The 26827-nt window shown below is 34.3% G+C and overlaps 1 long non-coding RNA gene across 7 annotated transcripts; it reads left to right on the top strand.

Moving 5' to 3' along the window:
* Positions 1 to 839: 839 nt before the first annotated feature.
* LOC112132385 (uncharacterized) lies at positions 840 to 25977 on the top strand. Of its 7 annotated transcripts, XR_008523050.2 has the most exons (8): positions 878 to 1086; positions 11354 to 11419; positions 11919 to 11973; positions 12598 to 12732; positions 13517 to 13627; positions 19034 to 19183; positions 23960 to 24019; positions 25473 to 25977. It is a non-coding gene; the product is annotated as an uncharacterized LOC112132385 (long non-coding RNA). The 7 variants fall into 7 exon arrangements; XR_008523048.2 differs by lacking the exons at positions 23960 to 24019; positions 25473 to 25977 and adding an exon at positions 1572 to 1730 and having other exon boundaries at positions 840 to 1086; positions 19034 to 19266; XR_008523046.2 differs by lacking the exons at positions 23960 to 24019; positions 25473 to 25977 and adding an exon at positions 8289 to 8435 and having other exon boundaries at positions 19034 to 19266.
* Positions 25978 to 26827: the final 850 nt, after the last annotated feature.

Below are 26827 nucleotides of genomic sequence, written 5' to 3'. Positions count from 1 at the left end.
GAAGATTGAGACATCTTAAGATAATTTTCTACAGCATTGAAAGCACTTAGCATTTAATTATATATTTTGTTGCATTTTTCTTTGATTTCATAGCAGAAAATTGAACTATAGACAAGAGAAGGCAATTTATAAAAGGAACACGGAAAAAAATTGTATATATTGAATTGATGACTTCCCCAGTAATGAAGAATTATTAAGATAAATTTTATATCATTTTAAGCTATATATTGACAAATCTTAATGCAAATTATAAGGAAAGAACTTAGATAAAAGATAGGGATTCTGGAAATGTTTGGAGAAAGCATCATACTTTCTCTTCATTCTAAACAAGAATACCTCTGGCTCACCAGAGCTATTCTTGTAGCTCTGGCTACAAGAAATGGCTGAGAAAGGCAGTAGATTCCCAGATCGGACAGAAGTCTTTAGCTCTGCAGGTTGAGGAATCCTTAGGAAGAAACTTGTGAAGGGCTTTCCTGCCATGGGCTTGGTGAGATCGTGGTAAGGGAGCCTCTGAAAAAAGATTGTGGGGATATTGGAAAGGACTTGGTCTACAGAAATATGTGAACTGCTGGGGAATTGGGAAAACATTGAACCTGAGTGTGTGTGTGCGTGGGGGCGGGGGGGGGGGGGGTGGTGCACGCGCACATGCGTGCATGGGCCTTGTTTCCTTGGCCTTCGAAATACAAGTCAGAGCAGAAAAGTTGAATTGAGTTATCCCTACTCCAGAGGCTAAGAGAGTAGGAGAAATCCAGTTCACAGTCAGGAATTTTCCTCCTGCCCTCTTACTGCTATAGGTTTAGCCACAGAAGAAGATGGTGATTTAACTTCCGTTTCCTCTGAGAGTTCTTCCACTTAGGATGCTTCAGCAACCAAAGGTGATTCCTAAAGAGATCACAGGAAAACGTCATAATCACACATACTTGGAATCCAAGCAGCCAGCAAGGGGAGGTTAAATAGAGCCATCACGAGGCAAAAACCAATCAACAAATTCACCAGCCAACAAATAATCAACCAACTCACCAACCAACAAATAATCTCTGATGGAGACAGCTGAGGTTTCAAACAGTAATATATGACAACAATATGGTAAAAAAAAAAAAAAAAAAAAAAAAAAACAACTGCAATGATTGCAGCTCAGTACAAAATAAGACTTTCTAGAATAAAAATTTAATCTAATTTTTAAAAATCTATTTTTATTCATTTAGGGGTACAAGTACAGTTGTGTTACATGTATATATTGCATAGTGGTGAAGTGTGGGCTTTTAGCGTACCCATCACCAGAACCATATCTATTATACCCAATAGGTGGAAAATTCAGTAGGTGAGTTGAAATATGGAATGATTATTGTTAAGACTAAAACTAGTGGCCTGAAAAGGTGAACGAAAGAATATTATCTCAAAGTACAAACCAAAAATATGAAAAAAGAGAAAATTTGAAGGGAAAGCTATGAAATCTGGAGGATCCATTTCAGAAACTTAGCATCTAAGTCACAAGAGTTTTAGAAGGTGAAAAGGAAACGTTTTGTACAAAGGAAACTGTGATGGGAGATACACAATAACTATCTTAACAGCTGAAGGATACTTCCATTATCTGGAGAAAGATTGGCTTCTAGAGAATGGAAAACTGCATTAAGCTTCTTGAAGTAGTAATGAGAAAGATATATGCTAACAAGATTCTTGACCTCTTAAGGATAAAGAGAAAAATATATGGAAACTTCCAGATAGAAAATGTGAGCTCCTAAAAATAATTCAAATGGAATCAGACATGTTTTTGAACTATTGAAAAGTAAATGACAGTAAATTCCACTTGCAGATTGCTGAGTGAAAAGGATAATATCAAAAAAAGTATAACTATTAAAAGAAAGATATGTATGTGTGGTTAGATGTTGATTTCAACTAAACCACTTGAGAAAGCACATCAGTGAAAAGACAGGTAATTCATAGCTGAGAATTCAAGCTATCAGTAATTGAAGAAAATGGATTGCAATGAAAAGGAGATTATTATGATAGTCTAGAACAAATTGAACTATCTTGGGGAGACTTAAGAGTTGGGTTAAGGTGGAGGAGAAGATGTAAAATTATTTCACAGATCTCATCAACAGTAGAGAAGTTGAGGTGGAGTAAGAATATTGTAAGGCATCATCTTATTGTATGGGGTTAAATTGTGGTTTATAAGGAACATCTTGGTGGTTCTCCATTGCACAAATAGGCAGCATTGTGTTTTCACATAATAACAGAGAACTGTGTGTATGATTACAAATGATGGGGAAAGTAATTTCACTACTAAAGGAATGAAATAATAGAAGAGAACATACTAATTTAAAAGGGGAAAATGGAGTCATTGGCAACCACTAGAATGTAAATTCTAGAAGGGCAGATATTTTTGCCTTATTTGTTCTCTGATATATCTTAAGATTCTGGAAAATCTTGGCACATAGAGGAGACTCAATACACTTTTTTTAATGAAAAAGGGAAACTACAAATTAAGCCATGAAATAAGATCAAATGAATAAAATTAAGTATACTGTTTATTAAATTCCAATGATATATGTGTATATGTACACACACACACACACACACACACACACACACACACGAGACAAATAGATTGATTATAACTGTTAACCCAGCATTCCATACCCAGGAGAAACAAAATTATTTTTATTTTTATATAATACAAGGTAAAATATAATATTTTCAGATAAAATAACACCAAGGAAACTTTTCCTGAAATATGCACTACAAGAAGTGCCAAACTAAGTTCTTTAGAGTGAAGGGAAATATTGCCAAATGAAAACTCAGATCTTCAAGAAGTAATGAAAAGTATCAGAAATGATAAATATCTGGCATAAATTGTTATAGGCATTGTTACTATTCAGGTAGGCAAATTGATCAGTCTTTCCCTTATTATTTCTTCTATTTTTAGTTTTAGTTTTTAAGTAGATTCCATTACACAAAGATGTTTTAATATTAACTACACTTGCATCCTAAATTTTTGTGTCCATTTTGGTAAGTTGTGTTTTTCAGGGAGTTTATTTCTTTCATCTGCATTGTTGAATTTGCTGGCACACAATTGTTTTATAATATTCCTTTATTAACCTTTTATAATGCATGTAGTTACGTCCCTCTTTCTTTAGTATTGTTAATCTGTGTTTTTGTCTTTTTATTGATGTTTGGCTGGAAATTTATCAAGTTTATCAATTTATGTAAGAACCTACATTTAGTTTTGTTCATGTTGCTATTATTTGTCTATTTTATGTTTAATTTTAGTTGTTCTTATTTTTTTATTTCCTGTCTTTGATTGAATCTGTTTTGTTTCTTCTTGAGGTGGAAGCTTAGATAAATTATTTTAAACATTATCCTTTCTTAAATATGTGCATTTAAATCTATATATTTGTTTTAAGCACTGGCTTAACTTCATCCGATATATTCTAAAGTGGTTTGCCTTTTCTATTTTTCAATTCAAAATATTTAATAATTTTCATTGTGAATAAAACAATAGCTTTATTAAGATATATTTTACTCATAATAAAATTAATCTTTTTTGGTATAAAATGCCCAGAAGTACAATCATCATTAAATCTAATTTTAGAAGATTTTCATCACCCCAAAAGAAATCTTGTCCCAATTAGCAGTCATTTCCTATTCCTTCTTTCCTGCAAACCCTGGAAACTGCTAATCTCTTTCTGTTTCTATGGATTTGTCTATTCTGGACATTTTATATTAATGTAATCATACAATATGCACTGTTTTGTGACTGGCTTCTTTCACTTAGCACAATGTTTTTGAGGTTCATTCATGTTGTAGCATCTATCAGTACTTCATTTTTACTGCCAAATAATATTGCATTGTATATAGATAGCTCATATTTTCTTTATTCTTCAGCTGGAAGACATTTGGGGATTTCCTTTCTTGACTACCATAAATAATGCCGCTATGAACATGTATACACAGTTTTTTTGTGTGTGTGTTGGCCCACAGGGTTTTAGAAGTGTGTTGCCTAATTTACAAGCATCTGGGATATTTTTTGATTATCTTTTAGCTATTGATTTCTAGTTTAATTTCATTGTGATCAGAGATCAGATTATAGAAAACTTAAATATTTAAAATTTATTAAGTCTTAGCTCATTTTTTATTACTCTATGTGTGCCTGAAATTAATGTTTATTCTGTTATCTTTGAGAGTAGGGTTCTATAAGCATCAGTTAGTCGAAATTCGTTAATAGAGATGTCAAAATCTTTTACATATGTATATAATTTTTGCCTACTTATAGCAATTACTCCAACAGAATCAACTTTTTTCTCCAATTATTATTAGAGATTTATTTATATGCTTTTCTATTTTCTCAATTAATTTTTTGTTTTAGTATTTTTAGGCTATGTCACTAAATGTATAAAAACTTTTATTATCATATCTCCTTTATAGATTGACCTTTTTGATATTATAAAATGATCATTTTGAGTAATAGTCTTTATCCTGAAGTGTACTTTATCTGATACTAACATAGTCACACTGGCTTTCTTGTTATTAGATTTCCCCTACGATTAGTTTTTGCATGTTTTTTTTCCATGTTTTTACTTTCAACATATCTCCCTCTTTCTAGTTAAAGTGCATGTCTTGTAAACAGACTTTTTACAAGGCTGTTAACTCTTTTTCTTTTCAATGCAACCTGACAATCTCTACCTTCTAACTGAAATGTTTATCTACATGCACATATTGGTAATATATTGCTGTCTAACAAATTATCACAAACTAGTAGCTTAAGACAACACACATTTGTTATCTGTGTATGAGGAGTTTGTGTATGGCTTAGTCTGGTCTTCTGCTGAGGGCTTTACAAGGTTGTAGTCAAGGTGTCAGCAATGTTGCGTTCTCACCTGGAGGCTCAACTGGGAAAGAATCCACTTCTAAGCTTTCTCAAGGTGTTTGCAGAATTTGTTTGCTTGTAGTTACAGGAATGAGGGTTGTGGCTTTTTGTTGGTTGTTGATTGGAGGTTGCTCTAGCTCCTAGAGGTTTCTACTGGCTCCTTAACAAGTGAGCCTCCCAATATGGTCACTTGGTCTTCAAGCCTAGCTAGGGAGAGAGAGTCTGTAGAGCAAGTGTGCTAACAATAACAAGGTGGGTTTTTGTGTAACATAACATAATCATGGAAGTGGAACCTCATCGTCTTTGCGTATTAATTAGATGCAATTTATAGGTCTCCCACACTCAAGAAAGGGGTGGGAGGATCATACCAGGGCATGAACACCAGAAAGCAGGGAACATAGAGGTCATCAGAGAATCTACTATCACGTTAATGTAGTTACTGCAGTGACTTATTTACATCAACCAACTCACAACTCGTTTTCTCTTCCATATGTTCTTTCTTCTTTTCTTTGTCTTTTTCTATCTTTTTAGAATTTATTGGAAACTTTTCATATTTCATTTTATTTTCTCTATCGCATTGTTAGCTCTATTTCCTTGAATTCTTTTTTCAGAGATTATTTATGCTAGATATTAAAATATGTATTCTCTGTGGCTAGCAGCAGGGCTCACCAATTCATGCCTGGACATAATATAGGACTTGGGCACTCCAGCTAGCTCTTTTGGGTTGGAATCCATAACTTTTTGGTGTGTTTCAGTGGGAAGTATAAAGCAAGTATCTTGATTTCTAAACCCAGGAATTTTAGAATTGACCCCTACGTTCAAAGAATTTTGGAGCTTTATAAGACCTTCAGCAGTGGTGATCTCAAACCAATTATGATCTCCAAACTCCCTTCTCAGGTAACTGTTGGGAGCGATGGCATCCCAGTTTGTCCCTGGAATGGCTGGAAAGGGTACGAACTTGTGAATAGATCACTTAAAAAATTGTATTATTTGCTTATTAGCCCTGTATCTCTTTAAATTTCGTTTGTTTACAATGATGTGCTCTATTGGCCACAAATTCTTAGTTTGATGCTTCCCGACAGTGCCTTCAGTAGATTATTTTACAATCTATCCATCAATATATATCTTATAAATATATATTATATATATTGAATCCTGAGTTCATCACAGTATACCTTGAATTGATAGTTTACCATTTTACAAATAATGTAAGAAGTGCACAAAAGCCATCCTCCATTTCACCCCTCTCACTCTTTCTGTGAAGATTGGCATATATTTTTCTTCTAGTTATATTATAAGCCATACAATATTTTCCTACTATATTTTCTTTCTTTATTTCTCTTTCTTTCTTTCTCTTTTTTTTTTTTTTTGAGATGGAGTTTCCCTCTTGTTGCCCAGGCTGGAGTGCAGTGGCGCAATCTTGGCTCACTACAACCTCCGCCTCCGGGGTTCAAGCGATTCTCCTGCCTCAGCCTCCCAAGTAGGTGGGATTACATGCATGCACCACCACGCCTGGCTAATTTTTTGTATTTAATAGAGACAGGGTTTCACCATTTCGGTCAGGCTGGTCTCGAACTCCTGATCTCAGTTAATCCACCCACCTTGGCCTCCCAAAGTGCTGGGATTACAGGCATGCTGTATTTTCTTAAAAGAATCAATCATCTCTTAATGAAATTCTTAGAAAGCATTTTTACATGTATTTATTATTACTTTGGCTCTTCATTTCTTCTTTCAAAATTATTCTTCTGGAATCATCTCTCTTCAGACCTAACTTTGTTTAGTATTTATTATAGTGCACATTTCATGATGATGAGTTATTTCACCTTTTTCTGAAATATATTTTTTCACTTTTAGTTTCAGAAGATAATTTCACTGGTTATAGAATTCTAGTTATATGCTTCCTTTTCAGCACTTTAAAAACTTTATGCTATTGTCTCCTATGTTTTGTAATTTCTGATGATAAATATTCTTATTTTTGTTTCATTGAATGGAATTACCCTATTGTATCTGGCTAGTTTAAATATGTTGTCTTTATCTTTGGTTTTCAGCAGCTTGACTACAATGTAGTGAATTGTAGGGTTTTAAAATGTTTATTTGTTCTCCTGTCTCTGTGTCCTGATGTATTTTGTTAATTTTGTGAAATCTTCAGCTATTATTTCCTAAATATTGCCTCTGGACTATTCTTTTTTTGTCTCATTTTGGAACTCCCATAGAGCAAATATTAAAACACTTGATATTGTTCAACAAACTTCAGACTGTTTCTGTTTTTCCCTTTTCTATTTTTTTTCCCATTGTGTTTCATATTGGATAATTTGTGCTATGCTTTACTTAAATTCACTGACTCTTTCCTCTGCTGATGCATTCTGTTTTTAAGCCCACAGGCTGAATTGTTGCTCTCTACTTTATGATTTTTAAAATCTCCTTTTGGTTCATTTTTATGTTACTTCTCTCTGCTGAAAGTCCTCGGTTCATGCTTGTTATCTAACTTTTAGATGGGTTATTTTAAAGTTCTTTTCTGGTAATTTCAATAGCTGAGCCTTCTATACATCTCCTTATATGGGTGGTTTCTTTTTATGACTATAGGTTACATTTCCTTGCTTGTTCACCTGCCCGATAAACATTTTATTTTGTGGCAGACATTACACATTTTAAAAACCAGTAGAGACAGAAATAAATACTTTTTACCCCCATAGGCACCTATATTGAGGAACTTTTCTTTTGAATCTTAGCTGGAATTGAGCTGGGCGGGAACTGGGACACAGCTTTAATATTTTCTCTTTTCCTCTGATTTGAGCTATCGTGACTGTGAGGTCAGGATCCTTCCTCCCAAAGAGTTCTTCATCCCATGCTCCATGAAAATACAAGATGTCTTTCTGCTTTCTGGCCTCATCACTAGCAGCCACTTACTGTCATTGGTAGAATTAACTTTGCTTATGGGATGTTTTCACCCACACAGTCCTTAAAAGTTTGACTATACATATACATATACATATACATATACATATACATATACATATACATATATTTCTAGTCTTAGAAAAGTCTCCCTAACTATGGCAGCTGGTTTTATACCAATATTGGACCACTGCCCCATGGTACAAAAATTGCTATTGGTCTTTGCTTACCTAGAAGAAGCGCACATGTTTCTGGAATTTATATGCTCATCTATCTTTATGCTTGCACTGATAGCATATTGCTCAGTGATTGTGGTTTTAAGATAGTTTTAAATAACCAGTAGGCCATATTTCTTCTTTTTAAGATTACGTATATTAGTTAGTTTCATAGTCTACTTTTTTGGGGGGTATGATTATCTTATCCATATTATATTAAGCATATAATAATATAAAATGGCATTCTAATAATATTGAGTTATTCTGTCTAGGAATATAGCATTCTGTATTTGAATATTTTTGATTTCCAGTGTAGACAAACATCACGTGATATATATGGTTGTACTAGTACTTGATGAGAATTACTACAGCACAACTGTAAAGGACACGGACTCTGGAATAAGACTTAAGGGATCAAATCCCACCTCTACTTCCTTGCTACTCAATTTTGGATCATAGTAAGTCCTTCCTTCACATCACTGATAGGTTCTTGGAAACTGCAACTTTAACCAAACAATGTACACCCCATCCTCAAATAACATTGTTTCCTTTCGTGTTTTTTGTTATGACATAGATGAGAAAAACCATTGGTTGCATTATACCTCATTTCACCTAAAGTTGCAGTTTCTGAGAGCCTATCACTGACATGAAGTGAGGTCTTACTATAGTTAATGAATTCTAAGTTCCTCAAGTGTAAAATGTGCAGAATAATAGCACCCACTTCATACACAACCTGACTGTGAAGACTGAGTTCCTGCATCAACAGCACATATGATAGCACCAGGCACACAGTGAATGGTCCGGCGAACATTTGTTTTTATCATTATTACACTTTTTTCCAGTGCATCATCATCAAGAAAATGAATCTTTTTTTAGGTAGCTTTTGAGGAAAAGAAATGAACCTTCACTTCCAAAGTCCTCAGCTAATGTCTATTGGGTCTCATTGGCCCAAATTGAGTTATATATTTTTCCCTGAACGTGATATGTTGGTTATGATCTGATCTTTCTCATACCTGTAGTAAATAGTGGAGTTAGCTTAACTACAAGTCTTAAGTTTCCTCTACTTGCCCCAGGAAAATTTTTATAATTGTGCTTGTATTTACATATTTATGTCATCTACCTAGAAGGTGCATGTGTTTTTATGTTTTCTTACTAGATGTCTTTTTTTTTGAAAGGGAGTCTTGCTCTGTTGCCCAGGCTGGAGTGCAGTAGTGCCATCTCGGCTCACTGCAAACTCCACCTTCTGGGCTCAAGAAATTCTCCTGCCTCAGCCTCCTGAGTAGCTGGGATTAGAGGAGCCCGCCACCAGGCCCGGCTAATTTCTGTATTTTTAGTAGAGACTAGTAGAGATGAGGTTTCACCATGTTGGCCAGGCTGCTCCCAAACTCCTGACCTCAGGTGATCTGTCGGGCTCAGCCTCCAAAGTGCTAGGATTACAGGCATGACCCACCATACCCGGCTTTTATCTTTTTTTTTTTTTTTTTTTTTTTACAGCCATTGATATCTTATTTTCAGAATTGTATTCTGAAGATCTCATACATATAAAATGAGGAGGCCTTGTATTATGACATTCTGAATTGCTAAAATACTTAAAATATTAACAATTCAGTTTCTATTGAGATAATACTATTATTGAATGAGTTACTTTCAGTGGCTATCTCATCCAGATTCTGACAATGATCTTGCTGCCTCATGCTTTCTCCCTATGGACTAAATCTGCTTCATAAAAATGCATGTTCCCTACATAAAAGAACTAGATAGGTTACGTTATCAAACATAATACTACCCATTATAGTTATTTATTTGAATCTCAATATAAAGTGCTATAATAAATCTTTTTAACAGTGCTTTTAAAAATATTTTATTTTTAATTAACAAGTAATAATTATATACAGTGTTAGATACAATATGCTTTACATTGCACAGTGATTGAATCAGGCCACCTCACATCATTTCTTTGTGTTGAGAACACTTAAAATTTACTTTTACCAATTTTGAAACATATATCTAATAGTTTTTCTAATTTTATAAAAGGCACCACTCATCTGTCCTTTGTACATTGATGAATTATATGAAAAACAAAGAAGCAAGCTAAATATGATGAGACTGGCAATAAGAATGATGGAGTTTATATCTCTAGTTATTTTTCTTCATCAAGCTGGTATGGTATCAAAACTCATCTCGCAGCAGAGGTCACAGAATAAAATTAGTTTATTGCACTGAATTCAAAGAAGCCAATTCCAACCAACATTTTAAGTTTATTATACATCCAAGTTAATGGTCACTTCATTTTCTTAAATGGTCATCTTGTTCTGTTTATCTTAGTCTTACTGCTGTGAACTGATGTTTGCTCTAACATCTCGCTGACTATTCTTCCTTCTTTGAATCACTTTATTCTTCGATCCCAATACTCTTCCTTAGAACTTGGTATACTAGAATGTAAGAGCAAACTGTCTGAATGTAGTGAAAGGAGACAAGACTTGAGCTGTTTTTTGAAGCAGTTCAGCTGCTGACTCACCCTACAGTAAGAGTCAACAGTAAGAGTGTGAGAATATTGCCTAGAAAGTAACAATATAATTCACTCTTCTGAAGTATTGTAAGGTGGAATTAACTCTCTCTCTCTCCCTCTCTCTGTGTGTGTATGTGTGTGTGTGAAAATTACAAGTAGCTTCTAGATAAAAAAGCAAGAGGCTTCCAGAACACTGTCACTGAGAATTTGTCTTTTCTATAGTATATGTTATAGTGAAAATGACTATAAAGTAGAAACTTTTAATAATAAAAATAAACTTTATAGGCTGCAATTATAATTTAGAATGTCAATATGAAATACATTTTTATTAACTGTGACTTTTTATAACACAAGATATATTTCTGATGTGGCATTTAACTAAGAAAAGCAAAACATTTTAGTGTCATTTTATCCCTCCAATGAAAGACACAAATTACACTCAGGAAGACATGGAATTTTTAAAAGTAGTTAAGTGGGTGTTTGTCTTCATGAATTTCAAATACTAGTAAATCAAACTGTGCCTCCATTCATATTATTGCATATCTTTCATCAAAGCAGCAGTTTAAAAATTTTTAGTTTTTTATTTGTAAATGTTTTTCAATCAAACACAAGAAATTAATTATCAATTTGTGTTTTCTCTTTTTTTCTTCATTATTCTGGCTAAACATGCATCAATTTTATTGATGTTATCAAAGAACCAACTTAAAAAAAATTGTCGCTGATTTAATGTTTTTAGTTTCATTGATTTCTGTCCTAATTCTTACTATTTCTTTTCTTCAGCTTGCTTTAGGCTTATATTGCTCTTCATTCTCTAGTTTTCTAAGGTGGGCACTAGACTATTGATTTTAGGTTTTTCTTCTTTTCTAGCATATGCATTCAATGCTGTATATTTCTATGTAAGCACCGCTGCTCACAATGTTAAATTACACAATTGTAAGTATGGCATGTCTATTAGTTCTGATTCACAAATTGGAGTTTTCCAAATTGAAGCCTTCTCTCCTGTTGTGCAGTGTGTCTATTACCTGTTAAAATCCTTAGTCCCTACATTCATCATTTAGAATCATAAAATCTTAGATATATAAAGATACAGTCCTTCCTATAAATATATTCCAGTGATTAATACCCAGAGAAGTAAAATTACTTGCAGGGAGTTATCCAGTGACTCCATCCCCTCTTACAGCGATTTCTATTGAGGACAATTGACTCGTAATCATCCAGTAGACAGTGAGCTTCATTTAGAACCCAGTCTAGAGGTTGCCAACTTCACAGTACCCAGAAGCTGTATGGAGCTTAGTTACAATTTTAAAATGTATGGCGCTCAGGTAACTACAAAATGCCAGCCAAGCCAGTGATATAAGTGAGGATGGAGATAATGATACTGAATGAAAGAATGAATTTTCTAACTCATCATTCTGATGTCATTTCTTCATAGCGGAGCATAAAATAAATACAAATACATTAAATTGTACAGTGGACTAATGGATGTGGTGAGTTTCTTTTTGCCTTATTTATCTCCTGGAACTTACCTCCATGCATGTACTAATTAAATGTCCTAACTGAGAGCAGGGTTCTAAGATCTATCATGAAAGCATTGCCAAAAAGAAGACTAGGTGCTTGGGGCCCTGGAGACAGCCAAAAAGACAAGTCAAGGAAACTGGATGGCAGAAGGGAATACTGAATGCAAATTTCTTCCAACTGATTTTAAAATAAACTTCTATTAATTTTATCTATTATCTGTTTAAAACTTGGTAAAGGATAGAATGACGAAACATTTTTATGAACCATGACATTTAAACACTTATTTATACAACTTTCTGAAATACTGTATTTTCATTTACAGATCAGTCCCACAATTTCACAAACAAATGTGTTATTCATTTGCTAACAACAGTAATTAAAGTATATCATATCACACTGATCGAACTTGAAAGTGCCTTATGTAACAGGACATTTTATAAAATATCTTATCTCATTGCATTGGTGGAAAAATTCTTCAAGAATGTATAAAATGTACCTTTTTATCCTAATGCATTATACAATTTAATAAAAGGATATAAAATATCTCCAATAGTTTAACTTTTTCACATATATATCTTTCAATTCTTGTGCAGAAATTCAATCACTATCTTAAGGGAGCACTATGTAGTGTTTACGTGGATTATTTCAGATACTTATGACTTTCAAGTGAAAAGAGAATCCCAAACTATAGAAAAGGTGGTTTTCAAAGCATAACAACGATGAGAATGGTAAGATCACTGATACTGTAAATGCAACTATAATTCTTTTTTTCACAGGACTATTTTCATAATAGTAGAATATCAAGTAATCTCTATTAGGATTCAAAAGGATTCGAGAAATAAATGTTTGGTCCAAAACAAGAATATTTTAAAACATATTATAAATTATAGTCAGCAAAAATACAAAGTTAGTGTAAAATTAATGTAATGGAGACATAACCCTTTATGTTAAAAGTGAGCAGTTGCTTCTAATTGTGCTTCTGGTTTCCATAAATTGTAACCTCCATCAACCCAACAGAAATACTACTTAACAAAGAGTTTAATTCCTTCTTTCCTTCTCTGTGTGGATTTGGGAAATCAGTCTTATTTTCCCGGACATCACCCCTCCCTTTATAAAATGATAACAATAATAGTTTCTTAGTGAGGATTGTTAGAGACAGTGTCAATGCACCACTTAGCATAAGACCTGGTACTTTGCCAGTAATAAAAAATTGGTGGTCATCATAATTAATGCCATCATTTTTATACACACGTGGAGAAGAGACAAGACCAAGGGGGTCAGAAATAGACACAACTAGGTTCAAATTCTTCTGTGCCTCCTATTATTTTTGTGGTCTTGTAAAAATTAGTTAATTTCTCTCCGTCTACATTTTCTTATTAATAAATGATGGGCTAATGACCGCCTCTTACAGTGCTGGGTGAGGGTTAAATGAGATTAAAAGTGCAGACCACCTAGTAACAATTAGGTTAATAGGAGAAACTAACACATGTTTTCTTTCTTTATTTTCCCCAGAACTATTTAACAATATACATACTGATCCAGTGTGGAATTATTAAGGAAAATACATTGAAATAGGCGGCATTCTTGTCAAAGATATATATGGATGGCTAGATGGATAGATAGGTAAGTAGAGAGAAAGATTTCACTATTTGCATATAATTGCACCTTGCTTTTAGGACAAACTGCTACAGGAAAACATGTATTTATAAAAGTCCAAAAATGACAAAATTATCAAAGAAATATTTTGCAAAGAGAATAAAAACTATGAATGTACTCCCTGCTTGATGTTCAACAGCTCTTACTACACATTTTAAAGTCAAAGATGGCATGTGGTTTCCTATCTGAAATTGACAGTCACCCTGTTTTCCTTCATTGACCTCTTTTTATATAATGAGTTTGATACCTTTAAATAGATCACAAGCACTTATCCAGTTCACTCCATAGACAGGTAGCAACAAGAGAAACATTATATTTAACCTTTGCTGCTCAGTAAACTTTGAAATTTTCTTTTATCTTGAATATAGTATCTAATAAAGTGGGTGGTGTTATTAATGCCAACATTTCTTTTTTTTAACACTCATTACTCTCACTTTAAATACTTTCATGCCACATTTATATTTTTATGTTGTAATCTGCTATGGAAAATGCCTTCACTGAGGTATTTTTGTATATTTACAACTTACGAGGTAGAATATGATTTTAAAAGACAACAAAATACAGTGTTGGGAATTGCAGAAAAATTAGTATTTTTGGTTTTGTAGTTTTGAAGTCTCAATGCCAACTGTAGATATAGCATTCTCTGACTCCAGATTTTTAGGCAAAAAGAAAAAAAAAAAAAATGCAATCAAGTTGTGCTTGGCAAAGCATTTTAAATCCATCTTCTACCTCTCTTGCCTAGCCAGAGGTCTCTCAAGAACCACTCAGATTGTTCTTTAGTGGCACGGAGAAGATTGTGAGATGGCAAATGCTATATTATTGTATCAAATAAATATCAAGATTAGTGATCTGCACTAGTAATGATCTGGATCGCTGGAGAACTCCATTGCAGCCTAAGAGGCAAGCCAATTAAAAAAAATAATTGGTTTCCCATCCCACTACCAGTTAGGGAGACTCCACACTTTACAGAATTAAGAGGCAAAGAAGACAATGGAGAGGCAATGGGTTGTTACAGAGCTAATAACCCACGTCCACTTACAAAGTCACCAGAAGGAGCTTCAGCATCACCATCACATATGTTGACAGCCATGAACAAGAAATAGATTATTTAAATAAATGTTATCTACCCAGGAGTTAATCCAGATTGCACTATAAATTCATCCCACAAATAAGCTTGCTTACATGCATGCATGCAAATTTTAAGTGTAAAATTCATTGAAACTTTGTTGATAATAGTAACCTAGTCAAACACTTTTAATAAGCTGTATAATCCACCAATGGTTGACTAGTGAAATCAGAATACACCATAAATAGAATTTTATATAACTACTAAAAAGAGCTTCATATATATATATATATATATATTTATTTATAATTATATACATACACACACACACCCCAAGATAAATTTAAAGATTTTTTAAGGAGAGAAAAAAGTATAGAACTTTGCAGAGAAAACAAAGATTAACAAATATAGGCATTTACTTTATTTAAAAAGACACCTCTAAAAATTAGTAACAATGGTCACTTCTCAGGAGGAGTTAAGGTCAGAGTACATGGTGTTTGACTGTTTTTGTTAATTTTGAATTTTTACTCATGCAAAAGGCCCATTTCCTGATGGAATTCATATTCATGAATGAATCCAACATTCATGTCAAAAGATGTTACCAAAATTGCAGTACCATTTATCTATAAAGTTATTTTGAGCACTGAATATTTATTATATTTTCTTACAAATATATCAAAATAAATATTCACCAAAAGAAATATTAACAAATAGGCTCTTTGTGCTTGTATAATCTTCTTTCTCTTTTTCTTCTTCTTCCTTTTGTTCTTCTCCTTGTCCTTCTCCTGTTTAAACCTCATTTAAAATTAGGAATTTAATTGTGGTGTGTGGAATAGTTACACTATCTTCTTTGGAAAATAAGAAAAGTAAAACAGCAAGAAAATGCCCATCGAGGATAGAAACAAAATTTGAGAGAAAGTTTTCAAATAATTTTTAAGATGGCTAAATTTGAGGGCATTTGCTTGTACCACCAAAAGAATTCTTTAGTTTGCTGACGAACTCTGCAAAATTGAACTCAATTAGCAGTGTTAAGAAACCCTCACAGAATGCCTTTCATTAAAATTGCATCAGAGTGTAAAAGCATCTTCAGAGAATTCTGCACTTTATCAGTTCTTCTGGGAGGATTTGAAACAAAAAAGCTGTTTTATGAGGCAGGATGATGTATTATAGTAGCTAGGAGTGTGGCCTCTAGAGTCATGCTCCCTGGGTTCAAATTCCAGCACAGCCACTTCTCTCTACAGAGCTTTGGACAATTTCTCAAATGTTCTGCACCTGTTTCCTCATCTGTCACAGTCAGATAATAATAGTAGATTCCTTGCAAAGTTGTGAGGATCAAGTGATTAATATAATGCACCTAAGCCACGCCTAGAAGATAATGTTTTGTAAGCATTGATTATTCATGTCTTGGTATTATTATTTTTATCTGCCAATAAAAATACTTGCTGAATTATCATGTGGATGTCATTCTAACATGCAGACATAGCAAGTAAAAAACCATCAGTTTATCATCATTAAACCTGTGTTTTATTCTGACTCTATCACCTATTGGGTATGTGACCTTGAGAATGTCACTTCTTGTCTCCTGGGGTGATTAAGACACTAAGTCTGACTTCTCCACTGAAAAATGGGGTTCACTCATTTGATTGTCTTGAAAATCAAATGAAATTTTCTTAGAAAGTAAATACCAATGCTGAAATGTTATATACACGTGAAATTAGTAATGACAGAGAAAGTATAACAGTAGAAATAAAAATAAGAGTAAGAAGAGTAATTTATGTTAATCATAGAAAAAAGGAATAAACAAAAAATAAAAGAAAAATACTATTTTATAACTCTTAATGTTCACATTGAGTCCTATTTTTGCAAGTATTTTAAAACTTTGCGTATGCTTTATATCATATATTTTGAAAAACTGCATAAATGGTATCTTGCTATATATAACCTTTTGCAAACTTCTTTTATTATTATCATGACAGTTCTTCAGGCTTATTAATACACATAGGACTGGTTCATTTATTTTAAATTGCAAATAAAATTCCATTATATTAACAAACTATTTATTTCTGACCTTGCTGAGGGACAGAATTTATTTTGCTGTTACAAATTGTACTTCAATGAATATGTTCATACAAATATCTTTTGCACATGTGTATAAATTTTATCATGAATACATTCTGAGAAATAGAATTGCTGGATTTCACGGCATATGTATCTACACTTTTGTTAAATTTTGTCAAATTTCTCTCTGAAGTGATCATCTGTCTTATTGAGTATAGCAAGCAGAAATATTTGAAAACTCTATATTTTCCCCTGTATATTTATCCTTAAATGGAAGGTCACTATCAAGGGCACAGAGTAGAATATTGTATCTACCACCCTTCACTGTCCATTTGAATTTTGGCAAATTTCTCTTTTAGACTTACATTCTGAGTATTCGTTGACTGTCATAGACTCAAGCCCAATTCCAGCTTCCACATCTCTCAAAACTCTTACTGAACTGACATTTTATTAAAGATGAATTAACAATACTGATTATAAATTCCCTGAATTTATAACTTAGTAGTCTAAGCCAGCATTTCTCGAATCTGTTGGCCTCAAGACATGTTTACACTCTAAAATTTACTGAAGACCCCAAATAGTTTTTATTCATGTAGTTTATTTCTTTGATATCTGTATTGTATTATGATATTGGAAATTAAAGCAGAAATTTTAAAAAATATGTATGTATCAATTCATTCTTAAATAGGAAAGATAAATCAATTATATGCTAACACGAGTAATATACTTTTATAGATAAAATAATTATGTTTTCCAAAACAAGATTTAATGAGAAGCCTGGTTTTCTCCTTTGCAAATGTCTTTAATGTCTGTCTTAATGGAAGAGAGTTACATTCTCATATCTGCTTCTGAATTCAATTCGCTATGCTATGTTGTTTTCATTGAAGTGTATGAAGGAAATCTGCCCTCACAAAGACGTCTAACTGGAAAAAGATGAAGTCTTTTAATAGTGTTTGCAAATAATTGTAGATCTTCTTCTTTGAAAGTACATCAAAACTCAACAAGCATGGTTTCTTAAAGGTTAACTTCAAAATGGAATCTGAATCTCTATCATAAATTGTACATTGTGCGTTACATTAAAATCTATTCTTATCTTGTGCTCAGAATGTATTTTTCACCTATTTATTATTGTGTAGCACATTTTTTTTTTTTTTTTTTTTGAGACGGAATCTTGCTTTGTCGCCCAGGCTGGAGTGTAATGGCGTGATCTTGGCTCACTGCAAGCTCTGCCTCCCGGGTTCACACCATTCTCCTGCCTCAGCCTCCCAAGTAGCTGGGACTACAGGTGCCCACCACCACGCCCAGCTAATTTTTTTTGTATTTTTAGTAGAGACGGGGTTTCACCGTTTTGGCCAGATGGTCTCGATTTCCTGACCTCGTGATCCACCCGCCTCACCTCCCAAAGTGCTGGGATTACAGGCGTGAGCCACCGCATGCTGCCTGTGTAGCACTATTATGCGGTAAGGAGTTAATACAGCAGACCTGATTTGCTCCTGTTAAAAAGGCTTACTTTCAGGGTTGGGCCTTGGTTGGCATCTGAGAACTTGGCTTTTGGAATGTTCCCTACATTAATAAAACCGTTTTGCCCATCTGGGGCACTGAACAACTGCTTTCCTTTAGGCAGTTTGGAGTTTTAGTAGCAGTAGCTGGTCATTGTGCCTACGTGTCCAGCTTCCAGTGAAAACTCTGAACTCTGAGTCTCAACTAGGCTTCCCTGGGCAGAAACACTGCACATATTTTGCTGCATTTCAGTGCTAGAGAAAGAAGTGATTTCTCTGTGAACTCTCCTAGAAGAATGAGAACTTCTGAAGCCTGTCTTTGGATTACTCCAAACCACCCGACGTGGTTTTTTTTTGTCGTTGCCAATTGCTATTATAAGCTACGGTCTGGCTTTGAGATCTGAGTCCCTAAAATAATGATGCATCAGTCATTTGGAAATATTCAGTGAGATATTCAGATCTCCTAAAAGTTGGCATATTTCATCATAGAACATCAAGAAAAAATCACTATTGTTAACATCTCCATCAGTCTCTTCAGAAAACTGTTCATGTAGAGAAGCCATCAGTTTCATAGTTGCCAATAAACATTTTACAAGGTTCTAAGTTTTACTGGAAAGTTCAAATTTTCCATTGGCAATAAATACTATCATTTTTACCCTTGACAACTACCTTTGGTTTGTTTTCTAGAAAATTTCTGCTGGATATCCAAGCCTGAATAAACCTAATTTGTCTCTGTGTTATTTTTTTCAGGTGAAAATCATGCTCCATGAAAGAAGGGTTAGTTCAGCCTGCAACTCAAACAAGTACAGATATTCTTCCATGGAATGATCATCATACTTGGATTGTGATAAAAATGCTTTAGACAAACTTCTCATTTCATCCTTGGAGTATTAAAAATATGTATGTTTAAGGCTTGAAACTTAACACTGTGTTTTAATGTTTCAGTAAGGTGATTCTTAAATAAAATTGGCATTTTTAAAAAAGCGCCTGAAGTTTCATGTTGAAGAAATGAATGGCAACTAGTACAGTTACCACTAAACACCGCCTCAACTAAGATTTAAATTTCAACAAAGTGATATTATTATTAAAATGATTTTGACTTCATAGATCCTGGAAGCATTTCAGGGAGCCCCAATGGTGGACCACACTTTGGGAACCACTGTTCTAAGCTCTGTTCCATTTTGCACTGTTTACTGATTGAAATGTACTGATGGGGGTGGAGTGGTGATTAGGGTTACAGTGTTAATGCTACACATCTCAAAAAGAAACTTTTATATAACAAAAAATAAATTCTCGATTTGCTTGGTGTTTCAGATCTTATAACTCTAAGTGAGGATGATGATAAAATAAATGAATACATTTTCATTCTTTCTTGTCAGGTTGTCGAATTCTCTTCCAAAGGAATGAAAATCTCAAATATAAGCTTGAGGCTGGGGGTGATGGCTCACACCTGTAATCCCAGTATTTTGGGAGGCCGAGGTGGGAGGATTGCTTGAGCCCAGGAATTCAAGATCAGCATGGACAACATGGAAAGACTCCCATTTCTAAATATATATACATACATATACATATATATACACAAATATATATATGTGTGTGTGTATATATATATATATATATGTATATTTTAAATTAGCTAGTTATGGTGGTGTGCTCCTGTGGTCACAGCTACTCAGGAGGCTGAGGCAGGAGGTTCGCCTAAGCCAGGGAGGTCAAGGCTGCAGTAAGCTGTGATCATGCCACTACACTCTATCCTGGGTGACAGAGCCAGACCCTGGCTTACATATATATATATATATATATATTTATATACATCTCAAAAAAAATATATATACACGCATATATATATATATATATATATATATATATATATATGTAAGCTTGATTGTGTTTCTCCTCCCAGACCCATCAGCAATAAGTCGAAATAGGCCCAGTGCCTGGAATATGGTTGTTTTAATCCTTTGTCTGAAGTGTGTATTTTTGCCTTTCTTGCATATCATTAATAATATATAAATAAGAAAGAGAAAGAATACATGTAAAGGCCTATGTTTGTTAGTGAGCTACTTTAAAGTATGAATAACATTAGCAGATGAAATATGCACAATGTTTAGAATCTTTTTAACTTCAGATAAGAGTTTTATTATTTAATTTTTTATAAAACAGGCTGATAATTATGATTTCCATAAACTTCTGGCTTTTTTAGAAAAGCAAAAACAGCCAAACAAAATAAAAACATCAATGAGCTATTTGAAACTTGCCGAGAGAGTTTTATGGGAAAGATTGAACATGAGAATTACCCCTGCGCACAGTACAGCATTTCACTGAAAATGAGATCCACTTATTCTCCTCACTCTCTCTTCTCACCCTCACAGTCAGCTCTCCTCTTTATCTAATTGTCCTCCAGTGAAAGCATTTTCCTTAGAAGATCTTGCCTCTCAATTTCCCTCTCCTACTTATAGAGATCAACTGTGCTCCTTCCTTGTCTCTCGTTAGCAAGTCTACTCACCTAGCCACCATTTACCACAACTGATAAGGCAAAAGTGATAAACTGAGGAAAAAATGTGTTTGTCTTATAAATAAAAGATTGTTCAGTCAAAAAACAGGATGGGATTGGTTACATGTAATGAAAATTATTTTTATCACATATGCACATTAAAAATAAGGCAATTTGTCACATACACTGCTGAAGGACTTTAAGTAAACAATGCTGGAAATGGAAAGGAAATGATGCTGGTGATGGAAAGGAGATGGTGCTGCTGATCGAAAGAAGATGGTGCTGCTGAAGGAAAGGAGATGGTGCTGGAGATGATGGAAAGGAGATGGTGCTGGTAATGATGGAAAGGAGATGACACTGGTGATGATGGAAAGGAGATGATGCTGGTGATGATGGAAAGGAGATGATGCTGGTGATGATGGAAAGGAGATGGTGCTGCTGATGATGGAAAGGAGATGGTGCTGGTGATGGAAAGGAGATGGTGCTGGTGGTGGAAAGGAGATGATACTGATTTTGGAAAGGAGATGCTGCTGATGATGGAAAGGAGATGATGCTGATAATGGAAAGGAGATCGTGCTAATGGAAAGGAGATGCTGCAGATAATGGAAAGGAGATGGTGCTGATGATGGAAAGGAGGTGGTGCTGATGATGGAAAGGAGATGGTGCTGCTGATGGAAAGGAGATGGTGCTGCTGATGGAAAGGAGATGGTGCTGATGATGGAAAGGAGATGGTGCTGCTGATGGAAAGGAGATGGTGCTGGTGATGGAAAGGAGATGATGCTGGAGATGGAAAAGAGATGGTGCTGCTGACGGAAAGGAGATAGTGCTGGTGTTGGAAAGGAGATGATACTGATAATGGAAAGGAGATGGTGCTGATGATGGAAAGGAGATGGTGCTGATGGAAAGGAGATGGTGTTGGTGATGGAAAGGAGATAGTGCTGGTGATGGAAAGGAGATGATACTGACAATGGAAAGGAGATGGTGCTGATGTTGGAAAGGAGATGGTGCTGATGATGGAAAGGAGATGGTGCTGATGATGGAAAGGAGATGGTGCTGGTGATGGAAAAGAGATGATGTTGATGATGGAAAGGAGATGATGCTGCTGATGGAAAGGATATGGTGCTGGAGATGGAAAGGAGATGATGCTGATGATGGAAGGGAGATAGTGCTGGTGATGGAAAAGAGATGATGCTGGAGATGGAAAAGAGATGGTGCTGCTAATGGAAAGGAGACAGTGCTGGTGTTGGAAAGGAGATGATACTGATAATGGAAAGGAGATGGTGCTGATGATAAAATGGAGATGGTGCTGGTGATGGAAAGGAGATGGTGTTGTTGATGGAAAGGAGGCATATATGGAAGCATGAATGGACACCCACCTCATTGCCAAGTTATTCCTCTGATTTCTATTAGCATTCTTTATGGTTTAGTGCCCTAGTCAAGTGATAGATCATCCTCTTCTTAATATAGTCTTTATACAGATTTTCTCTCCTATCTCAAGCCGATGGAAATTATTTTATTTTGCCTTATGCATTACATCCCTTTTGTGCTCATTATGCATTGAAGAGCTGGAACCACTAATAGTGGTAGCAATTTCTTCTCCTAATGTTTCTTTCTCATGTAGAAAGGTATAGTTTCAAATTTAACTTGAATCACAAGAGATCAAGTGCTCTGAAATTTTATTGAAGATGCATCCAGACAAGTCAAAATCATTTTAACATTTGTTAAAATAATATATATCGTATTCCTGAGTGTAGTTTTTGAATTGACTTTCGTATTTCTAAAAATGTAATTGGCCTGGTGTGGTGGCTCATGCCTATAATCCCAGCACTTTGGGAGGCTGAGGCAGGTGGATCACGAGGTCAGGAGATCAAGACCATCCTGGCTAACATGGTGAAACCCCATCTCTACTAAAAATACAAAAAATTAGCTGGATGTGGTGGCGGGTGCCTGTAGTTCCAGCTACTTGGGAGGCTGAGGCAGCAGAATGGCGTGAATCCGGGAGGCAGACTTGCAGTGAGCAGAGATCGCACCATTGCACTCTAGCCTGGGCGACAGAGCGAGACTCCATATAAAAAAAAAAAAAATTAACTGGGCATGGTTGGCACATGCCTATAACCTCAGCCTACTCGGGAGGCTGAGGCAGGAGAATCACTTGAACCCGGGAGGCAGAGTTTGTGGTGAGCCGAGATCATGGCATTGCACTCCAGCCTGGACAACAAGAGTGAAAATCTGTCTCAAAAAAAAATGTAATTAATTTGCTCCCTAATAATTGCTTCTAAATATACCTAGGATACTTTTTATAAGTGTGGAGAAAGTCAACATTAGTGCCAGGGTCTTACTCTACAGAAAATGATTCCTCAAAACAAACCAGAGATAAAAATAGAAATACACGACCAAATACCATTCACTGAAGATGCGATGAGTGTATCAGAGAAAAGGCTAGTGTTGTTTAATGCATTATACTGTTGCTCTGCTTATTAGAATCATGTTGGTTTCTTAATGGATGTAATATTTTGTGATTATTTTGTGACCCTTTCAATAAAATAAGTCATGAATCCCTTTGAGACATAACTTTCTACTGAAACACTCTTTTATTTAAAAAAAAAAAAATGCTTTAACTTGAATCATCTCACTTTATCATGCCTTTTGTTAAGAGATTTTAATCATCTGTAGGTCTGATAAATTTATGATGCTAAAAATAATCTAGTGAATATGAAGAATGCAAAATAAGTAAAGATAATTACAAGTTATTAAAATCCATGAAGAACACATGTGTTATTAAAGCAGATGAAACTTGAATTAAAGCTCAACAAGTAAACCAAATATAATAATATTCAAAAATAAACAATGGTAGTTTCCCTTTTTCCTAGATATAAAATCTTCTGCTAATGCTATCTTCTGTTCCAAGATAGCCCATTAATTCTTGATTAAAATGGAACCAATCAAAATCTACCACTACCTCTTAGTTCCAAAAGCTATTTTCCTTTTTATGTAACTGGATTCTGTATACCTGGAAGATATACTGATGGATTTCGTATACATAGTAATACATGTACTGGGGAGTTCTACCAGGAAGCATCAAACTCATCAATGTATCTGATTTTGGAGCCTATGCAAAAGAAACTCCTTCGAGGTGAATCTACCTAACAATATCTTTTCTTTTCTTTTTTTTTTTTTAATAGGATGCAACTGTCACAATGGGTTTCAAGATGGATCATTTTTATAACAAAAACTTCTTTTTAGTGAGTACTGATTTTCATTTTCAGGTTTTGTTGCTAGCTCTATAGAATGACAAAAAAAGAAAAACATGCCTATTAGACATCACATTAGAGTATGATGGTCAGGATCCCAGCAAGAGAAAAATGTCACATTTAAATGGGTTCATTGATACGAACTTAATTAAGAAACCACAGTATTTACTAAAATGGATATAGAGCCAAGAGAACCAAAAAGGGATGGTGAATCCAAAAGGTGGTAATACCACCCCTGAATGGGCAAGAGGGGAGAGTAGGTACCAGCTGCAATTGTAGGAGATGTTGAGAGTTACCACCCAACAGGAGGTATGTTCTTTAGAGAAGCACAGCCAACCCACAGGAAGAGAGCACTGGAAATGGATAACTCAGCCTTTCTCTTCTCATATCCTACAAACTCCCACCAATACCTCTGATTAGCTGAACATATTAAAAAGTTAAAAGAGAGCCTATTGATACAGTCTATAAAAGTCAGCAGGGGGCCAAAATTCAAGTATGTATCTGGGAGTTCAAAACTATATTTTACATAAATATTTTTAAATTACAAGAATTTTTGTCCCCAAAAATCCTTTCATATATTTTTATTTGTCAATGACATTTTGAGGATAGATAGATCAGCAATGAGGCCTTACTATACTTCTAAAAATGTTCTTTTTGAAACATATTTACCAAATGATCCTTGGCTATCTAAAAAAAACATAAAGACTGTCTGTTTAAGCAAACGCTCTTAACAATGGCCACTTTAAAAAAAAAATCCTACTTATTTGGTAAAGTGCACACAAGGCACAGAAGGAAGTAACCCTGTCAGAATGGAAAGCAATATTCAAATGGCCCTTCTCTCCCAAAGCTATTATAACTAAAACCAGGCCATTTTATTGCCTTTAGCTTATTTACAACACATCATAATTTGGTAAGCTAGGAATTAATTATTAGTTTTACTTATTTGACCTTGGGAGAAATATTTAGTAATATTAAACATAGCTGCAGACAGATCTTGCTAAGATCACTCCATTTTATCTAATTTATTCGTAATCTAAACCAAAACTTACTCGAGAACTGAACTTAAATATACTTAGCATGACCTTCATCTTATATGTATAAAATTTGACATAAAATTAACGGTTTATTATCAAAAAAAAGGTATACAATTACTTTAATGTGTGAACTAAGAAAAGGGCAAAAGAGTCATTTGATATTAAGGTTATGTACATTTCTTGAAATACATCCTTCAAATACCATTTATGTTTAAAGACTTATTTAATACCTAAGTCTTTTCATACTCATTCTTAAGTAGGAAATGTAAATTGGTCCAGCCATTCAAGAGAATAATTAAATATTACTTATAAAATGTCATAAAATAGGCATTACCTTTATCTAACTATTTTCACTTCCAGGGATTATCCTAAGAAAATAATCAGACTTTTTAACGAAGTTTTATGTACAGGTGTTTTAACACATAGAGAAAAATGGATGCGAAGAAGTTATTAAAGAAATAATACAAGAGAATTTTCAACAGCTGAAAGTAATCTCAAATGGTCAAATTGAAAGAAATGCTGAACAGGATGAACAACAAAGATCATGACGCACACCAAAACATGATGAATTTTCACAGCTTCATGAATGAAAATTTTAAAAAGTTTCCAAAGAGGAAAATGTGCTGTCACCCACAGAAGAATGAGTTCACACTTCTCACTAGAAAGCACCAAAATGCCTTAAAAGAATGGATGAGTAATTTGGAAAGTATAGGGAAAGGTAACTCTCAATCCATTATTATATAAAAATACCTAAAGTTTGAGGTAATATGAGTATAATTGGAAGAAAGCATGGGAAATGCCTTTTCTTTACTTTCTGACACTCAAAACCTTGAATACAACTACAGGGAGGAAAAAGAATAGAAATCATGCTTTGACTTTAAACTGGAAATAAATAAGAAATTCAGAAGTGTTCGGAATTATTTGGAAATGAGATCAGTCTGTCGTCATATACGATAGCAATTTATAAAGGAAGTTAAAAACTGTAAGAAGTTTTTTTTTTTTTTGCACCCCTAAGTATGTGGGTTGGGACATTCATAGCTATTATTATGATCATTACTAACAGCAATTATTTCTGAGTGCTTATTATCTACTAGGAACTTTGTTTTATCCTCTACATATAAAATCATACTGAGTACTCATAAATTGGATGGGATGTAGGTATTATTATCTTCAGTTTTGCAATGACAAACTAAGGCTTGGGAACTATGAGTAACTTTCCCAAAGTCATACATTTTGCAAGTGGTAAAGTTAAATTACAACCAGATTTTCCTGACTTATTTAAACACATTGTCTTAAACATTATTTTAAAATCTTACAATGATCCAACTAATTATCCTTAGCAAACAATACACAGACCTTCCTTGACCTCTCAACAATTCAGTGCTTGCTTTACTATTAACATTTTTTTGTTGTTGACAGAAATAATTAAAATATTTTCAATCCTGTATCTCCAGGACCTTCTTGGTATTATCCTTTCAAATTCCCTCCCAGAAGCTACATGACTCATCTGTTCAAAATCTCCTCTTCCATGAAACCTAGAGGAGAGAAAGCCTATTTTCAATTAGTCCTAGCATTCCCTGTTCTCTGCTGATAAGACTCTACTGAATAAGTACCTGTGTAGGGGCATTCAGCATTGGCTTAATTCATACCCAAGAGCACCTTACACTGCCAAAAGCTTCCAAAAAATTCTAGAAAAGTGCCTGAAGGAAAATTTTAAGTACTAGTGGAAAAATCATAAAAGGATAGTTCAGGGAAAGAGAAATAA

Source organism: Pongo abelii, chromosome 11 (assembly GCF_028885655.2).
Source record: "Pongo abelii isolate AG06213 chromosome 11, NHGRI_mPonAbe1-v2.0_pri, whole genome shotgun sequence".
Lineage (NCBI taxonomy): Eukaryota > Metazoa > Chordata > Mammalia > Primates > Hominidae > Pongo > Pongo abelii.
The sequence above is the reverse complement of the archived record's forward strand: the minus strand, read 5'-3'. Positions and strand labels throughout refer to the sequence as shown.